General features: G+C 38.6%; 1 protein-coding gene across 2 annotated transcripts in view; it reads right to left on the bottom strand.

Annotated features, from left to right (window-relative positions):
• Positions 1 to 5,946: 5,946 nt before the first annotated feature.
• slc25a10a (solute carrier family 25 member 10a) overlaps positions 5,947 to 25,213 on the bottom strand; it is a 58,633-nt gene continuing 39,366 nt past the window's right edge. Inside the window, exon 12 of one of the 2 annotated variants that reach the window (XM_026324345.1) lies at positions 5,947 to 6,916. The gene's annotated coding sequence lies outside the window, so the exon portion shown is untranslated. Of the gene's footprint in view, positions 6,917 to 9,618; positions 9,721 to 25,213 lie in introns of those variants that run through there. The other variant, XM_026324342.1, reaches the window with a different exon arrangement.

Genomic DNA, 25,213 nt, shown 5'->3' on the forward strand with positions numbered 1-25,213 from the left:
ATATGATGGGTAAGTGCACGTTTGGTCAAACTGAAATGACTGAAAGCTCCTTCAGTATTATAAAAGCTTGCCGAGTGCCATGAACCCAGCCTGCACTCAGCAGGGTTCTGTAGTTTCACTTAACCCCTTAGAGGGGAGTTAATGTGATGTAAGAAGTACCGCCCACTACTGTCTCTGCCTCCACTGGGAGAATCATGCTCTGACCAGCTGGCTGTCAGAGGTATGAGGGTGAGAACAGAGCTGATAGCCTTTCAGCATGACTGTGCATCTATCAGCTCGTCTCTGAACACCTTGCCATTGCTGCTGATGGAGATCTGGCTGAAGAACACGCAGGCCATCACATGAGCCCTCAAAACTACTTGAATGGAAACCTGCACAGATTGGCTCTTCATATGCTGCCTCAAGTTGCCTGGTTTGGGAATGTATGCGTGTTGTTCCACTACGTGTTGCTCGGCTGCTCACTTCACTCACTTCAAATACAGTGCAGTAGCTCAGCTACTTTGCCTGTGGACTAAATTTTCCCGTTTTTAACTTCAGAGCTTATTTCCCTCATACAATCTGTGACTCCGTAAGACTGTAAAAGCAAAAGAGGTAAATTTATCTTAAACAAGTTGAAGTCAGAACTACGTCTTAAGGGTGCTAAAATTCAGGCCTGAGCTGAGGTTTTACTAGATTGAATGCAAATATATTGTCTTTAAAACTGCTTCCTGTTCAGCTACGGGATATTCATTTATATAAATCGTGCAGTTAATAATGAGGCCTCGTATTTACTGCTGTCTTATGTGACCCACGGTTAGTGCACATACAGTAAATGCCTTGAATTGAGTTGGAATGCAAACTCAGACTTTTCACTATTATGAACAAAAACAACAGCTATTAAATCAAAAGCATACAACCAGGTTCAAAACTAGAAAGGAAATGGGATAGTGCTCTGATCCCATTGTTTGACATGGAAAATATGATCCTGCCAAATGCCAGTTTAGTAGCCAAACTCAAAGAGCATGACCAGACTTGGGCTTGTCTCTAAGGGCTCAAAGGGACCAGAGGGCAGGCCACAGCTGACCCAAATACGCACCAGAGTACTACTGTTTCACACCTGTCTATTCCCTGCTTTTTATGAACTTTTTCAGTGCTACTAAAACAGTTTTTGCATAATCTATTAATTTTAACATGAATGAATATCTTGCATAATACCAATACCTGCATGTGTATCTTTTTATGCACCAGAAGCCATATTTTAATATTTAATAATTAGATTTGTGCCATTAGGTTAGATCACATAACAGTTTATTGATGCCCTGGCAGGAAAATTCAGTTGTTACAGCACTAAACCATACAAATGACACGAAAAGGGTAACATCGACTAATGAAGGTAAAAAACTAAGAATTATTATTACTATTATCATTAGTTAGTATTATTATAATTAGTATTATATGAAAAATATCTACAGCTCAGATGTCAGTGTCAGATCGTGTCAGTCTGTACTTAAAAATGAATACAGAGGTGAACAATCATACATTTAGTGACAGTTGTGGAGTCTGATGGCAGCAGGCACAAAGGACCTGCAGCAGTTCCTTCACACACCATGGGCGTAGCAGCCTGTCGCTGAAGGTGCTGCTCAGAGCACTCAGGGTGTCCTGCGGGGGGTGGGGGTTGTTGCTCATGATGGCTAACAGTTTAATCCTCATTCTCTTATGCTCAGCTTTCTGCAGTGAGTTTAGATTGTTAATATACATCCAGCTGTGTTCCTGTGTGTGTTTACTCTTTTTGCATTGGTCCACTGGTTCCCTCTGTTGGACCATCTGGGAACTCCCCACTCTTCCATTGCCAACACACAGACAGATAGACACACACACAGACACACACACACACACACACACACACACACACACACACACACGCGTACACAGACACACACACTACCATTTGGTTAATACAACACTGCTTTTGCTATTCTTAGTTGCCAGAAGGCTCTTGCATATGTTAGTAGATTTATGTTTGGCATTTTGTGACATTTTTGGTCATTTTGTGTTTGGTCTGTTTTAAAGGACAAGGTAAGCCTAGATCTCTTAGTTTCTGGTACTACATTATTGTGATTTATTTATAATTTCTCTTACTTTTTGGAATGCCTCCGGAAAAAAAACAGATACAGATAGTGGAGCATTTTGAGTGACACTGTGGCTTCAGAAAGCTTGTGGAATTTTTAACATCACAGCTCAGCCAAATTTTCTTCTTGCAATTCCTATGTTTCACATTAAGAGGACAAAAGTCACAGAAGCTGCTGCAATCCATATTTTCCTTTGTTAGGTATTTTCAACAACAGCTGCTTAGAGCACATGACTGATAAAATAAAGTGCAGGTGGAGAAACTGGATCTGCTGTTGTCGACCACTGGTACTGACAATTTATGGCTTTTCTCGTCAATACAGCAAATAAAGAAGAAAGATTACTTAACAAAAGGTGAATGGGTTACGAGGTCAAAAGCAACATTTGGTGCAATCAAGTGTGAACAAATGACAGAATATTAAGAGAGGACATAAATTGTGAATGCACCAATGCTCCTATGCAATAAGCATTAAATCATAGGAGAAGCTGATTTATTAGGGCAGAAATCAGAATTTTATAATGACATATTTGAGGCAAGATTCTGTCTAGCAGAATTTAGCTCATTGACACAGGCTGAAGGTCCTTGAACCCTGTTTATGGGCAAAGTTCATGTTAAAAAGTGTGTGTATGTTTTAGGGATTTTACTGCACAAAGAAAAACCAGTCTCAGCCCCCTTTTCTTTTAAGTTGCATTAGGACAAATGGTATTTATAGTGGCGTATGTGCTCAAATTCATTGAAAGGCAAGGTGATTGATTAGTTGGCTAAGCATCCAAGAAATTCCCCAGACTGAGTGCTAATATACTATAAGGTTCTGTAATGGGAAAACTACAGCACAATCCACATTTCTCATGTGATTCATTTTCTGCTCAGAACATAACCTTAATTTCACTAAGGAATGAACATGAAGGAATGAATATCACTTAGGAAAGGTCAGGGATAAGGTTATTTGAGCTTGGTATTTCAGTAGTAAACAACTATTTCTCAAATGCTCTTAATAAAAGAATTCTGCCCAGTATAAAAACTGAAAGGGCCGTGGCAACGGTGAAGACTCTTTCACACTTTGGTGAAATGACAGCATTCAATAATTTCAATAAACTATTCATAAAATTGGACACACACAGGTCCCAAACTATTATAGTAATACATGTAGTGAAGAAATTCTTTAAATACTATGGTTTAATGTAGTCCCCAAATACACACACACACACACACACACACACACACACACACACACAAACGCAAACCCACTCTTCAGTTCATGAATTATTCATTATTTTAAGAAGTAATTTGACAGTATGGGCACTGCACTTATTTTGCTTAGCTACTTGGAGTTAGAGAAGCAGATTGATGCACAACAAGCTGTCCAACAAAAACAGTCCCCACCTAACACTAGACTACCTGTACACAATTTACTAACATGCATTTCCATGAGCGTATAAAGTGAAACTTAAAAACAACAATTCCTTGTTTTATGAGGTCGTGCACTTTGCTGTTTCACATTGGACCAGCAATTTACTGAAATTTGCACTGGTTGCCTGGCAACTGGTTCTAACCATGAAGTACATAAAGCTGGAAAGTGACGTTTTTGTTAGTTCTGTTTTATATGAATTAAAGTCATGAGACACAATGTATTAGAGAGCTTTGTTCGTTTTTCTTATGCCTTGGCCAGGACCAGGCTGTTTCCACTTAGAGACTGAAGTTAGCTGGCTGCTATAGACCTAGCTCTGCTAAACTACCTGGCTCATGAAAGGTATTTAGGCTACCAGGGAGATATGACAGTATGAATCTTATAGTCTAACTCTCAGCAATAAAATAGAATTTGTTTTCTTTTTCTTTCCTATTTATTTATTTAGTTATTCATCCAAACACAAAAACAGTCAAATCTGTCTGTTCACTCTATCCAGACAGGAAACATCTAATTTCCATATTTTGCAACAAGTTTTTTCTTAATTAACATTGCGCGTCACATTTACTGAGTCAAACACAATAAATTATAAAACTAGAAGTCCTGTGTCAGTACTGTCGTCATAATGGATATGAAGCTTTGTGAAACACACACACACACACACGCACACACGATACACTCCGTGTCCCATGTTAGATCCCCCCCCCCCCCCCCGGTGCTGTTACGTCACACGGGTACAAGGAGCGCAAGTAAGCAGCGCGGCTCGCGCTCACTCAGCCAGCCGGTGCACGCGGACATAAGCCTTTGACTTGACTTTTTATTTCGTTTGCTTTTTTTTTTTCCTCCCCTCCACCAGAAACAGTTAACTTCTTTGCAGTCGCAGACAGGACAGAAGACTTCTTTCCGAAGCTGAACGCAGGCGGTAATTTATTTTGAAAGTTGGATTACAGCGGAGACACTTGAACTGGGAGGAAATATCGTCTGCCAGATGCTGCTCAGAAGATGAGCAGCAGGGAAGTACAGGCTGGGGAAATCAGTGGAATCCCGTGCTGTCAACGGTAATTTTCTTTTTATTTACTTTATTTAGTCTAACGATATTTCCACATCTTTCAACTGGGATAAATGTCATGTCATTGCCAACGTCAGCAATAACTCAATTAAGGCCGTGATGAATCTTAACAAGATCAGCAACACAAATATCAATACAAATGTAACTTTATAGCAACTATGTGGTTGTTTTTCCACGAACATTTATATGATTTATAGAAACACGAAATTATCATCGAGGCGAACACCAGGCAAATAGCGTGTCGGTCACCGTGGGCTTGTGGTTGGTTGTTCAGTAGCCCACATTGCGGGACACAATTTAATTTCTGGAAATGTTTTCATAATCCCAGCAACTGCAGTTAGTGTCACATATTGCTCCTCTTCTGGTTTCTATCTGTGCTTGGTCTGCTGCCCACTGTCAAATCCACAAGTGAGTTTTAGTCAGCATAAGTGGATGTCAAGGTGCACTGTGCACAAACACAGCAGCACGGTGTTTTATATCACAGCCCAACAGAGTTGTACTGTTTGCCAGGGTCTGCAGGAGCCTTGTGGTGAAACACAACTGGGCAAATTTTTTAAAAATATATTTTTAAATTGCAGCATCATTTATTGCTGCATACACATAAATTACAGGCTGTTCTGTTTATTAAACACACTTCCTCTGTGCACCCTATACTTACAATAATCTTGGCTAATTAGGAGCAAAAATGAAAACTGCTGCATACCTGTGAACAAAATTACAAGTTTGCAATATCAATGCAATGAAAAATAAAATGTCAAACTGAACCAAGTCCAAAACCATCAGAATTTGCACCTGTGACCAACACACTGGACAAACTCAGCTTAATGTGGATTAATTGAACATGGCATTGGTTTGAATTACTCTATGTCTTACTCAGAATTATTAAATCTAGTAAAACCTAATCAACTGAGGCCAGGATGTGTACAGGTTCACCACTCTAAACAAATATTTTATATGACCCATTTATTTATATTTTTATTATCTATTTTGCAATTGTAAGACAGAAGCATATGGAGTGGGCATCCTGTGCTGTACCTGAAAAAAAAAAACAAAAAAACACATGTACCTGGCAGATGAAATGCATAAATGCTTCTCAGTGTATAACGTAAAACTGAATACATATTAATTTAATTGTTAGGGTAGGTAATTGTCCAGAAGTGATTTTGATCTTAATTAGACCCAGTTGGGCAACATCACGTAAATGAGACAACAACATGTGGGTCCCCAGTCCCTTGTGCATCTCCCACTGCACAGTGTGGTTAATAAATATGCCCATTGTTAGGTAAACACCTCTCACATACCTAAACAAAAATAGTCATTCCTATAAGAAGTGCATGTTCTCTCTATATGGGTACACTCCATGAATGAGTAATGCCTCTTTAGTGGTAATTTGCAAACATTATCAGGTGGTGCAGGTGTTTCAATGCATACAAAATACACATTAGTGCTGTTGTGTGATGTATAAAGTCATCTCCTGCTCTTTAAATGCTGTTACAATCAATAGGGTCAACTTTTCACGGTTGTGAGTTCCACCGTGTATGTAGATTAAAATGCTGACGGATAATACAGGGTTAGGGAACGCATTTCTTACAAGTTACATCTATATTCAACCCTCATACGCATACACCACTATATGCAGTCTAAAAGCTCGCTAGCTAAAGGATGTAGACTAATCTGATATCAAGGGGTGAAAACTGAAAACACTCAGCGCTTTCTACTCTTTTCACCTCCCTGTGTACTGTATGTCAGTACTCTACACCGTATGAGACTATTCAGATCCACTATCCCAGGGTCTGTCAAAGAAGGGATTTTCATTCATTTAAAGTCCATGCCTGTGTTGGATAAGGATGGAATACGCCACTCTTGCTTTTCTCTCTCTCTGTAAGTGTAATTTTGTGGCTTGAGCAAAACAGCAACAGTATCATATAGTGTGATCTCAGCTGCAATTTGTCACTGAGGCTTGAGTGTACTCGTGGTGGGAAACCAAGGCTATTGTTGGAACATTTCTGTTCACAAAAACATATGAGTACCTTTTTAAAATGGTCACATCTGATGTTATATCACAGTGTAAACAATCTGCTGAGAGTTACTGCTCTGTTGTACATTTGTGCTCTGTCAACTTGAGGTTTTGTGGCCCCGTAGCAAGATATAGTTATCTCAGCAGTAGGTCACAGGATTCAGCAGAACCAGGCTCAGATTGGGCGGCCATCTGGGTTGAGTGGATAGTAAACAGAGAGAAAAGAACAGCAATAAAAAACAACAAATAAACACTATGTAGGTTTTGTGGGGCCAGTAACTGCACATCAGCAATATACAGATCCAAGACCAGGGATACCTGTAGATGGTAGAGACAGAGAGCACACAGAGGGAGGAGAGAGAAGGCACAAAGTTAGTGACATTCAGTGGTGGCATATACTTGTGAGGAGAGAGGAGAGAAAAGAGGAGTAGTAGACCTGCACTCTGAGAACGAGGTGTTCTATTAGGGTACTATGACGTCCTTAAGGCATGAAGGCGCGTGATCACTAAGGACTTTGTATGTGAGAAGGATTTTTATTTTTATTCTAGATTTTACAGGGAGGCAGTGAAGAGAAGCTAATATTGAAGAAACAAGATCTCTCTTGCTACTTCCTGTCAGAACTGTCAGAGATGAATAATAACAGATGTTGCAGCTGACGTAAATGCATGTCATATCCTAATGAGAGTTCATTACAGGACTGTGTCTAGAAAGTAGTGAATCGAATACTAACTAAAATAACAACTACATTAAATTAAAACCCAATACAGGACTGATAATGATTGCACTCTTCTTATGATTGCCGTTCTTAAATAGAGTGCATCTTTATGAATGATGGTGTAAGTGAACATTAAGTTTTTGATGTAACTACTTATTTAACTAATTGCAAATATGTATTTGGATGAAAACAAATACAAAGACCCTCCTCTGCTCTTCCAAAAAAACTTAAACTTTTTTACCTTCAGCCAAAAGGAAAAAAAAAAGCAATATCCTTGCAACACATTTCTGACCCCATCATCCCACCTAATAATTCTCATACAGTCTCTTGATGTTTGTGCTATTGGAGCAACACTTGGCCACGCATTCAGATCGAGGTCATACAGACATACACCCTGTAAAAGAGCACTGACTGCAAAGCACACAAACGTTTGTTCATCCTGTAACTTGCTGAGTTGAGTGTTGAATATTCAGGCTGTTTGCAGAACTATGGGGATGACATTCACTGAAGGATAAATCAAAGATGGGGAGGACACATGACAGATATTACTTGACTTTTTGGACTCAAGTGTACAGTGCATCTTCCCAGTTGATTGCCACTGTTAGAAACATGGTGTATTAGACAGCAGCTGCGTTGACCTTTTTGACTTATGCTTTCAGGATAGCCTGTCACTGCAAAAAGGGAAGGAACATTTTTATATAACACTAGAAAATGCATCTGGTTGGTCCATTAAGGTATATTGCGACACGTAAATGGCACACTGCAGGATTGAGGTTAAAGAGAGGTGAATGCGATGAAAGACTTGACGCTTGAGAAAGGAAGAGAGGACAGTCTTGCATATCTCTGCCTTTTGTGGTTTCCTGAGCATGAACCATCTAACAAGTTGAGAGCGAGTGAGAGAAAAATTCAGTGCCTTTGTTTATTTCTTGCTGTTCTACTTTCTACGTCTTCTTTGGGTATACTAATAAAGCTGGGAGAGACGCAAAGACAAGAGACATATGCATAGAAAGAATCTAAATTGCAGAGAGACACACTGAGTGAGCATACAACCACAAATGTCCTATGAGGCTTTACGGGCTCAGGTTCAAACAAATCCAGACAATAGAACCACACGGGCTAAGAATAGTTTCCACTACAAAGAAATGTCACTCTGGATTGTAGGAGTGATGATAAGCGCCAGTCTGGATACTGCCACCGGGCTTCACGTAGCCCTGCATGCCATTCACTTCATAACACCTTATCCACAAATGCACAAACCTGTACACACACAGAACATAAATGGACAAACTCTAAAAATGCTGATCAAATAATATTTTTCAACACATACAAAATAGTAATCCTTTCACAAGTAACGCACGCATCACTTGAGCCAAATAATAAGTCAACAAATTGTTTCCATTCTTAGGCCAATTTGTGTCACTTTTAATAAACACAATAAGAAACAGTTGGAGGCATCGCACTCTTAAGAAAATCCTGTCGGTAACAGTCATGCAGATATTTGTGTACATATTACTGAGCAAATCTAGGACTCATTTTAGACCAGTCATGGCATTTCTGAAAAGAAAAAAAAAGAGTAATTATACACATTATTCTCATGACATTATTTTTTTTGAATTTTTTGGAAATATAGCAACACAGTTATAATCTATGTGTACTCCTTTCTATCTCCCTCACATGCTGTATATGTACTGTGCAGATACACATTGTTGATATACACAGTTGAATGGGAAGGATCAGAACCAATCCCTTCCTGTTAGTGGCAGGAAACATCTACTGCTTATTGAATAGACATCGACTCTCATGTTGCTTTGAGCAACAATTTGAGTTTCAGGCATATGCTGGGTTAAACGGATAAGTTAAGAGTTTATTAAATCTTCCCAAGTGCAACCAGCGGTGTACCAATAGCAGAGCAACTGTCTTCAAATCATGCTCTTTACCTCCAGAGGAACATTTTCTTACTTATTTCATTGTTTTTAGAGCAATAATCACATATATTTGCTATAGCAACAGAATACTGCAGGCGAAAGAGTCGCATACACACAGTGTTTAGTTTATGATTTACTATTGTTGGAGATTTTAAGGTATGTTGCTACTGAGTTGTTACTGTTTGTTGTTTGTTGTGTCCTTGGCGACCTTTGGTTTGTCTTCAGTTGCCTTCATATAGATCACAGTGCAGAGCAGATTGTGTTCTCGTGTCTTGTGCACACATTTGCTGAGCGCTTTGCCCCTCCCTGTCCATCTGAAGGGTGTCCTGTCGTGGCTCTGTGGTCTCTGGCTAGCATCTGATAACCTGTTTTTTTTTTTGCTGTTCTCTGCTCAGTACCATGACCAGAATCAGATATGAAGTGCAACACATTCCATCACTTACTGTGGTCTGGGTGGCTGCCAACATCTTACCTTCCTGCCCCTGTGAACAAATCCAGACAATGTTTTGATGTTGCCTTCTCAGCAGTGGGAAAACGGCTAGATTAATCAATCTGACATTTCAAAAGAGTCCTCTCATGGTGGACAGGCTGATTTGTTTCTGCAACCCGAGTGAAAAGGGATCAAGACTTGAATTTTGACTGTTGTCAACAGAAACGAGCTTAAGCACAGTTTTTAAATTAATTTTATATATATAAATTGGTTTTTTAGTAAGTATGTGGCTTACCATTTATTTTTCCACTTTCACACACGCAGAACATAAGAAACCCATTAAAATAGTAGTAAATAAAACACAACCCGAGATGCAGTGCTCTAAAGTAACCCAAGTGTATCATTTCATACTTGGTTCTGCAAGAGTTTAGCTATTTGAGCCTCACAGCACGAAGATTGACCACATTCCCTTTGGGCATCAGCCAGACACCGAAAGACTTAAATCACATCCTTCCTGTCTTCAGTCAAGTTCACAAAGGTCCCATGAGGAATAGTTTAAGGATTAGAGCTCTATGAGAATATAAGAGCTTCTAAGGCGTCTTTGAAAGGTGTTGGTGGTGATGCCGTTAAGGGAATAGTGAAGAATGAATTCTTCTAATATTTTAAATCAATAGGCCGCATGCTTACTTTTAATGCTGGTGTAATTAATGATGACATTTTAACCCATTGTCCTGTTTACTCATTACAGAACAGCTAATGGTTTGCAGACAAGTTCCAAACAAGTTACAGAGAACTTACTTCCGCAGAAGAACTAGATTCTTTCAACAACTTCCAACAATACCTTTTTTTACAGATTGTTTAAAGAACATTGATTCAGGCACTGTAATGTGTGGTCAGCATTATTTGTTATAAGCTAAACTGATGTTTTTTTTTCTCTACAAACCCACATAGCACTGGTTATCTACTGTGATGTAAGACATCTGTCAGCAATAAACATTTGGGAGGAGCCATAGAAAATGAGAGCAAGCTAACCTAGATATTTAATACAAGCAGTTTTTCCCATTCGATTGTGCTTTTTGTTTATGGTCAACACATCCTGAGTTCCTGGACACTTCTGCACAGACGTCTATCAGTATTGCATTCATCCTGTATTTTAGAAAGTTGGTGGGGAGGTCTAGTTAGTCTCTTCCATCCTGAAATGGAGTACAGAGTGCTGAAATCACAGATGAGGCAAATAGCAAAATGAAACAGCTAACAGGATTGGCCCTCGAGCTGATTAAAGCCTGTGTGGCGTCTGAAAATGAAATTATGAACTGCTGCCTACACAGATACTGGAGTTATTAAATTGCAGTACTGACATTGTCAGTCAGGTCCCTAAACTCATGTCCCTACACTGATTTATTACAAAAAATGAATTCCTGCTTTACTTTATTTAGTCCAAAGCTACCGGTGATATGAGTGACACTTTACTTCAGATGTTGTGCTCCAAAATGAGGTGTGTTAACTCAATTTGCTATTGTATGAAGCCATACGTAGGTTTTCTTATGGTTGACCTAATGCATTTAGAACAAAAACTACTGTAATAGTTTAAAGTGCTGCGTTTTGTATAAATGAAAATCCAAACATCATTTTGATATGACACATACATTTAATAAACTTTAAACATCCTTGATGATGTAGAGAATGGATGGCCTTTGATATTTGATATTTGAGCTCAACAGATGTGGACAGATAATCATTTATTGCACCCTCCCATGTGTTCGTACTTAACTTCTTAGAGTCTCTGGTAAATAGCACTCCACAGACCATCAGTCTGCCCATAAAATTCAATTAAGGCTTATGTGTTGTAGATAGACAGAGATATGTGGCCTAATACTCAGGAGGTCATGACTGGAATTGCCTCTGAGGGTAAGACGTGCCAGACGTGAGAGGGTTGCGATGATAGAAACACATCACTTGGCACTTGGCATCTTTCTTTAAAATCAATCACACAACTAAGCTCAATGTGGCTTATATGATTACTCACTAACCATGTTCCAGTGCTGTCTGAACAGGGACCTTGTGCACATGGCTCTTCAGGGGTCACTACTGGTCAGAATGTGGATCAGATTTGATATTTTGAAACATAGTAGTTGTGTACATGTCTGGTACATCTCTCACTCAGTGGGGGAGTTACCATACTAGTCCTGTGGGAAGTAAATTCCCCATAAGTGCACACAGAGATATTTCCATGCTGGGTGGAGCCTGGAGCAAAAAGATTGACTGCAGAAAAATCGATATTGGCAGGGGGATAGCAAAGTATTTCAAAAGATAGAAGGACAGGCTTTGCTATTCTCTGAACTGCTTTGTAAACCCCGGAGGAGGTAACCATATTGAGCCATTTTCTATTTGTTCAGATTGACATTGGTGAGGCACTAAAAATACGCCCTCCTCCCTCGCAACGTGTGTGGGTCGAGGGTCAAGTGTAGCTCCTTTTGGTTCCTAACACAGCCTATTATCACAGTAGAGAGCACAAACAACCGTCACTCTATCTCAACAACTCAACTGGAAACTGTCGCAAACATGACTTTGCCATGGGCTTTGGGTTACACACTTAACTTTTCTCCAGCCACAAACACATGATTTTAAAAAATGCTCCATTGCTCATTTTAGAGTAAAGTTTTGTTGTTGTCTACTGCTCTCTGCTTGACTGAGCATTTTTGTTTTGATTTTTGAGAGAAATCACGTAAGATGCATGAGGACATGCGTCTTAAAAAGCATCAAGGGAATCTGTCTACTTTTTTAATCAGGAATATAAAACATAATTTTTTCTTGAATTAAACAAGAATAAGCACAGCCTACACGTAAATACTGTTAAATATTAAAAACAGAACACAATAAAAACATCATAAAGCTTTTAGAAAGGGGATTAGAATGATTTTAAATGAATTCATACAAATTTTATGTCCCCAGGCATCTACTGCATAATGTTTAAATTCGAATGAATGTATTACTGTAGTTCACGGTTGACAGGGTCCTCATGCAACAAGTATAGATAGTTGGTAAAAGAAAGTTATGAGAATACTTACAAAGTGTAGTATTTAGAATAAAGTGTAATGAGTTTGTAGATTTGTTTTTGAAAACTAAAAATACAGGCACATATGTTCAGTTTTCAGCAGCTCAAAAAATTTGGAACCAAAACAACTCTCCTACCCAGGTACTGTATTTCTCATGAAATGAATCATAACTCTGGTGTATTTGTTATAGTTTTTGCATCCAGCAGAGTTTTAGATCATCGTTTGGCTAATGGGTCTCATCGAAACAATCTGCCAAAATTCTCTGAAAACACTCTGAAACTGCTGAAGGATGAGGTGAGTTCACAAGTGGTCATGTGCTCTGCATGATTGCAGAAATTACACATGTGAACTCTGATACAAGATATGCTTTTCCAAACTGTAGAGTGAGTGCAGTTCATGTGCGATAGGCTGCTGCAGCACACATTATCCACAGGAGGAGCCTGGATGACACAATGCAGATGTGCATGTGGAAGAATGACCTTTGTTTTATTGATATGGAAAAGATAAGGACACAAATAGAATAACATGCACACCATGAATTTTTGGTGACTTGTAAAAATGTCGTGATGTGATATCAGAAAAGTCTCAGTAGACTGTGCTACCTTGAAACGTAAAATTTTCAGCCTAGACTGGGCTTTGTCAGGTGATTTGTCAACACATTTAATTTTTGGCATTAGCAGAACTGGGTTTGTGTATCAGAAAAATCACCACGACACGACAAAATATCCACAGACTCAATATCTTGAATTAATTGCAGCAGTCAGCGCTGCTACAGCCCTTCTTGTTGTTAGCATTGTAACAGGTAAACGGCTTGCAGTGAGGGCTGGACAGAAATTAAGGGATTTAAATTACAAACAGTGTCAGACTAATATCTTCCAGAGGAGCGTTTTGCCTGTGTTTCCTTTCAATGAATGAAGCCTTTCTTTTCAGTTTTCAGTGGCGTTGATTGTTAGTGGGAGTTGAAAAACAACATGTCCTCCTGCGTCACCAAAAAAAACTGCTGATGTAAGCGTATTTTTGACCCGGGGTGGGGGGGGCGGCAGGGACTGAATGTGTGCCTCCATGTGCTGTGTACACAGTGGGAGACATTGACCTCCATCCATATGTAACACACACTTCTTGCTGTGAGACGTCAAACAGACACAGGAAAGCAAAGTTTAGCATTTTGTTTATAATGACTTAATCAACCCTCTGTACAAAAATGCCTATTGACAGACACTAAAATATTGCTTTAGGCTTACTTATAAAAACACGCTTGCCAAGAATAATTTTTGCAGGACAAAACATGTTTATACATAATTCACTGGCATGTCACCCATGTTGCAGTCAACAGTGCTATTTTGTGTACAGAATAACAAACTGTCATCAAACTCTCATGCTCATCAAATAGGGTTTTGTGCTTTATTATTATTGAGTTACGTGTTGGGTAGTCAGTGAGCGTCGGGTACGCTCTACTGTCTTAGTCTTGTTTTTCTACAGAAAAACTGCTGTGGACAGTTTGCAGAACCGAGTAGTGTTCGAGCATTTATTTTATTTTATTTCTTCGTAAACCTGCTCACCTATCTGTGGCTTCTTATTTCTGAACGGGGTTTCATCCCTGCTGCATCAGCTGTACGATCCTTGCGGTCAAATCTCACCTCCTCTCGTTAAAAGCGTTGCCATGAACTGTGCCCTCCCTTGTTCCCTGATCCGTGCTGCCATACACTAAACACATCAGATATTCTTTACAACATAACACTCTGCTGCTGCAGAGAATAATTCATGTTCTCCATAGCTGAACTGCAGAGGATTTTTCGAGACAGCCTCATACTACATCCCTCCAGCAGCATTCTTGGTTTTTGGCTATGAGCACAACAGCAACACACAAAATATTTGCAAACATACAAGCGAGTGGGGGACAGGCATATTCAGTTTCAATCCTGCTCATATATAATTGAACTTCTATTTGCATACCCCTTTTTGGGTCTGTCATGTTATCATTGCCACAGGGTTTAGCGTTTCTGCCCTTGAGAAGCTGTAAAAAAAAAAAAAAAAAAAAGCCGGTATATATCTATAAAGAGTAGTTAAACATATATTTGTCTCGATTTCATTTAGCTCCCTCTGCTCCTGTCACTCCTTTTCTTTATCACCTGTGTTCCTCGTCTGTGTTATCTCACCCCATTTCCCCCACTTAGCACCTTAACACATTATGCACCGGCTCGCTCTCTCGCTCACCTCTCAAACGCATGCACGCGCTACAACACAAACACATGCTTGCCGCAGAAAGACACACTAACAGTAGAAGCTTAAAGATATTATGTAAACTTTCCTTCAAGTGCTCTGCATTGCTACTAAAATATCTTGAGTTTGCTAGAGGTGTCTCTTTGTGTGTTTTTCTTTACGTATAGCCAAGTTGTTGATTTGTTGCTGATTTCTGCATTTTGTTAAGCAAAAACAAAGTAGAAGTTGCCTCAGTGTTTAATCCTGAAGAGCTGTCTGTGCTGCTCAAAGTCTGTGTGAGGCATGTGAGGCAGCAGTGTCAACGCTTTTGTTCTGCTCTGAGATACCCAAATAGGCCTCGAGCATCATTCATTCTCCGATGAAGAGCTATGAGTTCACTTGTTGTAAATGACCCCACTTATGAATGAATTAACCACATAAACAGTCTCGCTCACAGCAATGGACATTATACACAAGTACAAATCCTCATGGTCAGTCTGCGATACAGAGAAGAAGGAAAACAGAGAAATAAGCCATGAATTTGGACTTTGTATTGTTTCCGTTTGTTTTTAGTCATTTAATTAAACAAGAAAGAACCACACTGTTATCTTTCCCCATGTCTGCACTTTACTTTACATAGTTTACATTAACTTTACATAGACTGTAAAATAACGTATCCTACCTCTCAACACTGCAGGACTGACATGCACTGTGCTGCTTCAATATCTTTAGTAATTCATGAGAAAGTGCGGTTCAAGCCAAGCAAGATATTAACATGTCACGCAACAGCCAGCAGCAGAGGGAGTAATGGAAGAAAAAGCAGTTTGGTAGCTGTAGACGTAATGTCGATTAAGAATGATTGAATCCACAGCCGTAGTCTACAATTCATCACTGACGTCACTGTTTGTCACAAATCTTTTCATTGTTAAATTATACAAATGATTTTGTTAATTATTCATTGTTTTTAAAATATTTATAAACAGGTGCTCAAATCTTCACATTGCAAAGATTCAGTTTATTGTTATAGAAGACAAAAGGAAAAAAAAAATCTTCACGTTTGAGAAGTTGAAACAAGTGAATTTTTGATAAAATCATAAAACTAGTTAGGACTTTTACAAATTAGGACATTTACCAGTATTTGTTTTTTTAATGTAAAAGAAGAAAAAGAGCTAATGCATTGAGTTAAAAATCTTAAAACATCAAAAAAAAGTTGTAGCACAAATTAGACATTAACCAAATTCAATATTATGTTTTTTGCTTTATTTTAAAATTTAAATTAAATTGAAATTTAAGTTAAATATATAAATCTCTCTAGTTCTTTCTTCAGTTTTAATAGGTTAGCATGTTTCTGACCTGTGTTTGGAACCTGTTTACAGTGAAAAGGAAAAACAAATATTTAATGAAGAAGAGATCAAATTATTTTTTTACAAAGAAAATTGTAAAACGAAAGAATCATTTAGGAGCAGCTGAAAAAGACAATGCTAAAACATTTCTATAAGCCAACAAGCGTAGTGTGTTATAGATTATTTATTACGTGTTCCTATACTTCTTAAAATGTTAAATATTAGTGTAGGATATAGGTATATTTGCATAGTTTTTTATATTCAGTAGCAGTAGACTTGTAAATAAACATCAGGCTGTAGTGGCACAGACAGTACGTATTACTGGGATAAAGTCATTATTGGTTTAGGTCTCTTCAGGGTACTGGACTGGCAACATAAACAATACCTCTCCAATTCAGTAGTGATGCAACCAACATCAAGTTCAAATGTGCTTTAATGTACTGTTCTAATCTTTTGTACGAATTCTGCTGCACAGGAGTAGATGTGGAGTGTGTTTATGGAAACAAAAACGGTAAACAGTTTGAGGTAAAACATAAAAAAAAAACAGAGAAGAAACATATGAAGTCATCCTTTGCACTGGTTCTTAAATTCCCATGATTTGGTTTATTTACCAACCCTCAAAATATTGTTCCAAGTTTGTTCCTATCAAGCAGGCCCCTAGCACATAAATGATGTATTTTTTTCCACCCTTTGGGGACTTGACTGCCTACCTAAATAAGGTTTAAGAGATTCAGCGTATTAATGTATGGGGTCCTCTGTGCTGCGCAGCTGTGCCACTGTCTATGACAAGCCTCCCCTTTCTCCAAGTGTTTGATAAATTCCATGCTGATGGCTGTCAAATTCCAGAGTAACAGAGCAATGCAGAGAAGCTCAAGGGATTGCTGCACATAAACATTTCCTGCCAGCATCTGTAGGAGCACATTGTACGACAGAGCTATGCGGCCACGAGGTAGCGAGGCACGATGTAGGAAACACCCAGGCCCTTCATAATTCAGCAGGTCTATTTGGCGTTACTTCATACAACATTAAACATTTTAGAGGACATTGTTGGAGGGTCTTGTTTGAGGTCCTCTGCAAGTTACTATATCCTTTGTATTCTTTGTGTCTTGCTTCTCTACTCATCTGCCTCGTTTTTTGATCTGGAGCCGCATTTCTCATTTTCTCATTTTCCTTGTGTGACAAAACTTTTAGTTTTTAGATTTGTTTGTCTCCTGCTCTCTCTTCTGCGATTTAACTTATGTACTTTTACTTTTTTTTCTCCTTGGAAAATGTTTGTGTAAGTGTGTGTGTGTGTGTGTGTGTGTGTGTGAGAGAGAGAGAGAGAGAGAGAGAGAGAGAGAAAGGCATGTTTTGTCTTGTATAAGCTTCATATTTGTTTATTTCCCTTAACATGTCTGGTCCCTGCTGGTCTTAATTAGGCATGTTTATCATGTGGTCTTGGTTCTGATAACAGTATTTACTTGTCAAACAGATGCTCCTCTCCCTGTACTTTATCCTTTATAAGGACTAATATAAGGACTAAATGAAGTTGCACAGTGTCACAGTGTCAGAGCATCATAAGATCATAAGACACACACACATACACACGCACACACACACGCACGCACACACACACACACACACACACACACTCACACAAATCTACAGGGTAAAGCAACCCAGTCTTTAAAAGAAATGTTCTTGTTTCAGTCCTAATCCCAACATGTACTGTAATGGAAAACAGCAGCATCACTGAATCACTGCTAGGACACACTCACTATTTTTACTGTTCAGGGCTGCAATGTCGTAGCATACTGTTTTGGTACAGATAATACTTATAGTAACCGTCACAGTAAAGGCAAACTGTTCCCCCAGACAGCTGAATCAGTGACTTGTCATGTAATTTGCAAATTTTGACAGGTGAAATTGCTGCGTGTGCTTTGCTGCTTGACTGTTTATATATACCAAAAAGCATTGATTGTTGCAAATGTCACAGGGAGATTTATTGCTGTGACAAAGCAGTTATTTTTTCTCTCAGGAGACAGGTCTGAAATGCTTTACTAGCTGTGTGCTTTATTTTTTGTTTCTAGAAATGTACAGTTACTACACAATGATTTGCCTTCATGAATTTAGTAAGCAGCTCTTGACGGGATTCACGAGTTGTTAAGGGCTAAATTGATTTCTGATTTGAATGTTCAGGTGAGTTCAAGATAACTGCACTGGCCAATGAGGGCTAGGGAATATTTGTTTTATTTCAGTGGTGGAAGAATACTAAAAAATACAAAATAAATAATGCAATCCAGATGTTACTTATGAGTAAAAGTATAAAAGTATAATCAGAAGAAAATGACTTAATTTAAAGTGAAGCTAATTTATTTTATTGTAACTAATGTTTTAACTCTTCTACTTAGAGCAAAGTGGAACTTTTTTGTGCTCACTTTTCAAATCTGAGGATTTTTTTCCTTTTGTTTGTCATATATTTTGCCTTTTTTAAATGCATCATAATCAGAACAAATATTTTTCACAATTTTTAAAAATTTTACGCAAAAGTTAAATTGACATTAAAATAAACATGAGTTTCTAGAAAAATGTACTATATTATAAAGTTAGATGACATATAAATACCTAAAGCACAAGTATCTCAAAACTGTACAAAACAGGACCTACATGTACAATACAGTAAAGTACTTCATTATAATAGTTACATTCCACCACTGCCTGTGCAGGTCTATGAGCATTGTTTTACACAAACAGATATAATCTATTATCCATTCCTGCCTGGTGCAGGGGGGGAAAGTTGCCAAAACACTCAAAATTGTGTGTAGTTACAAATTTGAGTTCTATTGCACTGTCTTTCAAGTTAATTAGTTAAACCTGCATTATCTAATCAATGCCGACAGTAAGTCAAACAAAATAGACTGTTACATACAATGATATTAATTCATTGTTGATTCACTGTTTCTGAATCTTATTAAGTTGTAAGTCTGATTTTTGACATATTATTTCTGGCGTCTATTGTAAACACTGCACAAATGTGTTGCCATGTCGAGGCCCCCGTATAGGTCAGCCTAGTCTGTGTTTGGAGAAAGGTTGGTTACCACAGAAACAGTGAGTCCAACACAAAGCTACAAGTTATATGTGTGACGTGAGTTTTTTCTCTTCATCTCTGTGCTTGCTAGGTCAATAAACACAAGCAAGTACATGGACGAAGGCAAACAAGAGCTTATCTTGTTTGTCGGGTGTAAAGTATCTACATGATGGTAGTCCTGCTCTTTTCTGAAACTGGCAACACAGACTGTAATTATTAGGTCACTAATCTGTTCATTTCATGGTGAGAGGCTACATGGCACAGCTGGAAACCTCCTGTTATCAGACATCATGATTGGCCTTGGCTTAGCTGACGCTCATGATGAATGTAATCCTCTCTTAAAATCTGTGAGCTTTGTGTTCATTCTGAATGAAAAACACACTCTTGCTTTCAACACAAACTGAGTTCTTCCACGAACAAGCTCAAGAATCACCTTATATTTAAGATAAACCTTCCTGCTCTGGTAATAGCCGAGAGTTCACATATGTATGACATAAGTCAGTGATAAAGTCAGTGAGCAGTATAAGTTAGTTTGCTGTAATTAGCAGCAAACATCAGGGACAGTTTTGACTATAATCAAACAACACTAACAAACAGACTGATTGATTTAGGGAATTATTGTTGATCAAATTACACAGAATATCATCTGTGTTGTGATCTATGTGAGGCCACAGTGCTAACCACCAAGCCACCGTGCTGCCCTCGAAGCAACCTATCATGTGAAAGTGAACAATATATCATAAAAGAGGTACATTTTTAAACTGGACAATGATACAGTCAGTTGAGTGTAGGAAGATAAAATAGTATAGACTGTAGATCCAACATACCTCATAAAAGCGTGTTTGAAACAACCAAATACTTCCCACACACATGCCATGTAGAATGCCCTATACCCTCACACTCAAACAATACAGGTACAACTCAAACGTTATACAACCGTTTGTCATTGTTTCCCACCCACGTTTATCACCATGGCCTCTGGATAGGAAAGATGAATGTTTAGTAAAACATGAATAACCAGTGTACAGAAGAGGCTTGGAGCATCCAGCCACTGGGTTATTGGAGCTGTGTGTGTGTGCAGCCACAGACGGGACACACTCTGAATTGCTCTCCCACATTGTAACAGGGTCAGTGACAAACGTTTTGAGCGGTTGAGTGTTTAGCCGCATTACTCAGCTACTGAAATCTGAACCACTCTTTTTCATGTGTTTTCAGGCTTTACACTGTCTGTATCTTGCACACATTATCTCCCTATTAAGTTTACTGTGTTAGAAGATACAGTAACATAATTTTCCATCCATATTTAGGAAATTCTGAAAAGTACACTTTCGGCAATTTGTATATTATTTATTAGATGTTGGCGAAAGTACAAACATGAGCAGAGTAGGAAAATGACTTTGCATCTCTTTGATCAAAATGATCATATTCACTGAAGTGTGGAAGAGGTTAAAATGTAGATGTCTGGTTAAGAGACAGAAGACAAGCAAAGCCTTAGCTCTGGCACATTTTCCAAACACCATTCAACAGAGAAACTCCAGCAGGCAGCAAACGATTAGTCGAGCTGTGCATGTCATATCATCTTAACAAATCCAATAGCCCTGACATGTGACAGACTGACCAAATTAGGCTGCAGACATGGTGAGGACACTTACGTGGTTGTTAGCGATTGAAGAGTGTATATACTACATGTTTAAACAGGGGATACTATCCTTCAAAGGGACGTCATGGAGACTTGGCAAAAAGAGACAGCTGATTTTTTTGAGATGTTGTGTCAAAAGAACCCCTCCCTGAAATGTGTGGAGTCTCTATTCTGTTTTTTTATTTAACAGACAAAGAAGAAACAAGGGTTGAGGATGGGCACTGTTTCTCAACCAGAGTCAGATATGAAAGAAAGGACTACACCAGAAAAGCATAATGACACAGATTATTGTGACAAAAAACCAAAGTTTTCACAGATTAAAGTAAAATTTGTGACATTCACCAGAAAAAAAATATTTTTTTTTTTTGCTGAGACAAAGCTGAGACAAAGCTTCCTGGGAAAACCCAGGTGCTTCTGCAGTTTTAATGTCATTTTGGTGCTTTAACTTCAAACTGTACGACTGGTCTACTTTCATTTATGTGATGCTCAAATGTGCTTTTGGTAAAGTAGGACACCAACAGGAAACTTTTGTGAGGATGAATTTCCTGTTGAGTTACAGTGTTCTCAACTGTAACTCTGTCGACCAATGTGATGTTGTTGGTTCACTTCAACCACAGCTTTAGTGATTCATGGTACATGTCACCACAGAAATTTCCAGCAGTAAAAACTTTGAGGGATGTGCACAAAACTCTAAGTGTGACAATTTGCAGTTGGGTTAAATCAGATCAAATACAGCCCAATGCTGCCCAACAAATATAGGCATGTTGTCTGAGGTTTTGCAAAAGAATTTCTGGGAAAATCTTACTTCCTGAGGTAAAGGTAGACAGGTTGTAGATATCAGATAAAAACACTGCATCAGAAAGAATTCCTGAAATGCACTGAATGAATCTCCAGTGGAGAGTTTATCCAATAAGATGCAATCTGTGGTATGTTAATGGTTGCAGAACATCACACAGAAACATCTCACAGAGTGAGCCTTAAGAGCAAACAAAGACCTAGGTTAGTTTGCTGAGAGAACTTTAGCTCCCATTCAGCTTGCGTTCAGAAAACACACATCCAAGCAGTCTCAGACAGTGAAAAGCCAAATAACAGATCATCTCATCAAGCATATACACAATAAGAGAAAAATTAGGTATCTAATGGAAGATTAGGTTAGTGTGATGCCAAGACTTAGGCAATATTCTGTCTTCCATGCAGCAGCCATAGACCATGGAGTTGCTTGATGCTTCAACTCCTCTGAACTCTGTGTCACCCCATTATCAGATAGCCAGCTTCTCATCCAGTACTGCCATGCTTAGTGTAACATCTGCAGCCTCAAGGTATAAGCAAGTCATGCTTTGCCTTGGTGTACTTAGTCAAAGCATGCAACGCAAGAAGAATACATGGGGTTATGAGTTGTGCTGTATTCATGCTTTAATGACTGTCTATTTACTCTCTGTCTTTGTTGGATACTTCAGAAACAAAGCTAGATTATGAATTTACTTTAGTATTTCACAGTTTCACATGCACCTCATCAATGGGATGAGGTGCATCAAAAGTTCACTAAGATGGATGATGCACAAGAATTTCGCCTTGCCTTTCACTAGCACCTCCATATTGTGAAATCTGCATGAGGGATTGCTGCCCAGGGGCATTTGCTAAACTGGCCAGTTATTGTGTTTTCCAAGAGGTTTGTTTTTAATCCTTGCTGCTTTCTGCTATTCCACATTCAATCATGAATACTCCACTTTTTAATTTTATTTGTTAGACATCGTAATCAAATGAAGGATAAGTACTCTCCAACAGACAACAGTATATTTTAGTGGCCATTGTATCGAGCCATCCAAAATGCACTCGAACACAGAGGATTTTTTTGTTGTTTTGGACATTCAGGTAAATTGCATCATTTATTTCTGATTGTCAGTATAATTTTTAAACATGTATAAATAAATGACCAGGCATTATTAAAGCAATTTAAGCTATTCAAGCAGCTGTCTCTTTTAGTCAAAGAGAGCAATGACCCTTTAGCATTTCTGTTAAAATTTGATTTAATATTTGGCAAAGCATCAAAGCTATAAGTCCAAGGTAATACATCAACATTATGATGTTTATCTGAAAATTTACCTTTACATAATGTTTTCAAACATTTCACATATTCCAAGACAAAGAAACAATTTGGTTACATGTTTCAGTAAAAAAAAAAAAACACTAAAAGAAATAGACTCAGACAACTCAAGAGGTCCTTTTGGCTTTGCCTGACTTTCATCCATCATTCCACCTCTTAAATCAGATGTGTAACAATAGTGATAAAAGTTCCGGGGTATTTCCTGGAACAGAGAGCAAGCAGATTTAAACAACAAATGTTCCAGGGGGCCTTGATTGGTCTGGATCTACAGCAAGCTGAATGATTCACAGCTAAGTGGGAGCACAGATCTGTCTGTAGCTCTGGCAGGATATCATAACAACAGAATATATAAGCCTAATTATCCTCATACCTCCAAGCCCATTAGTTCCACTCCAGCTCCCTCCAAATGGCTGATGTGATTCCTATCATCCTGCATCAAAGGCATCCAAGCAGACATATTGTATGTGACAAATCTGCACAAATAAAGCATGAGATATTTATGAACATACTATGTCTTCCGGGTATGTCTTTAACCCCCCCCCCCGTTCTGATTTTGCATTCTTTATGCAACATCATTTTTTATCACATTTTGTATTCAACTTTAGGGCATTTGTTGCTTCTTGAGCTAAAAATATGCAGAATCACAGCAGGAAACTGCCACAAGTGTGATGTCAGACTTCTGAAAATCTTAGAGAGTAAAAGAAGAAAACAGTTATATGTAAAGGCCATGAGATGGAAAACAAGGGTCCTGTTACTTCATGTATTTTATTTTTACTCCCATTTTTAGTCACATTTTTGAATGGTGTTTGGTGTCAAGGGCCACAAAGGGTTGATCTCGCTCTTTAACCTAGCGTCTCTATCTGGCTGTCTCTCTTTCATCATACCCCAGCAGAAGTCTGGTTAATCATTGCTCCTACTTGGTGCTAAGTTGCGGAAAATGGTGCAGGCAGTGGTGTTAGAAAATGAGTCTATGTGTTTTTGGGAATCAAGAGAGAGTGTGAGAAAGAGGCAAAGAGACAGAAAGGGGGAAATCTTTGGAAAACCACTACACACCAGCATAAAACTAGTCATGTAAGTAAAAGCATGTGCTCGCCCACATGCTTCTCAGCCTCTCTACTGTACTGACACATGCTTAAAAGTCCTACGCTCACAGAATGATGCCTGATCATTTACACTGGTAAGAGCTAATTTCTCAGACTTACAGATGTTTAATGTCAAAGGGCTTAATATGCAATCTGACATACTTTAGGTGTTTTTTGTTCATGCTGTTGGTGTAAAGCATCACTCAGTTACATGCAGAGTGGTTGGCAGACATTCGTCTCGCTAATGAGCAATAACAGATGCTGGATATTTGAATTAAACCTCCTCTGTTTCTTTGTATTAATCCTCGTACATTGCTAGAAATCTAAATACAAAGAGCCCCGGAAATAGAATTGAGTCTTAATGCCTGATGGTGAGTGATATGATATCAGGTGGTCCAGCTCTGGCCCACTCTCAAAATAGACAAGAGTATCTCTGGTCCCTCAGGTGCCTGTGGAAAGAAATTTAGTCTGTACTACAGCTAATACTAACTTCATTACACTGGACAGGCCATTTAGAGTTTGATATTATCTAAATTCCAGTAAAACTTTGTAACGTAAAAGACGGACATTTAGACTGGAATCTCCCGGTGGCTGTTTCACCCGAGACTTGTTGACATGTTTGGTCAAAATACAGACTGAAACGATTTTGGATTTGAAGTCAGGCTTTCTCAGTGATATACATTACATACATCTGTCATGGCACATTGTGCTCTCATCTCTTGAAAAAAATACCTTACACCCTGTAAACAAAAGAAATTCCACCATCCTGCTCCTTGCCACAAGACTAGAACAGAATGGAATTTGAAACGTTTTAGCCAAAAATGTTTCCATGGTCAAGGTGTTTTTTGCAGAAACGTTTCAGATTTCGTTTCGTTCTCCGACTTCAACCAAATTTCTCTGTGGAGTTTGTGGCGTCAATCAATATGCAGGTGAGTCACCTCTGGCAAACACTGATACATGCTCAACCAAACACTTTAAGATGAAAGTGGACAGCAGCCAACTGTGAGTCACTGAGTGCAGCTCTGCTGAGCCGCAGCTGTCCCACTGATGGGACA

Source organism: Mastacembelus armatus, chromosome 8 (genome assembly GCF_900324485.2).
Source record: "Mastacembelus armatus chromosome 8, fMasArm1.2, whole genome shotgun sequence".
NCBI classification, from domain to species: Eukaryota; Metazoa; Chordata; class Actinopteri; order Synbranchiformes; family Mastacembelidae; genus Mastacembelus; species Mastacembelus armatus.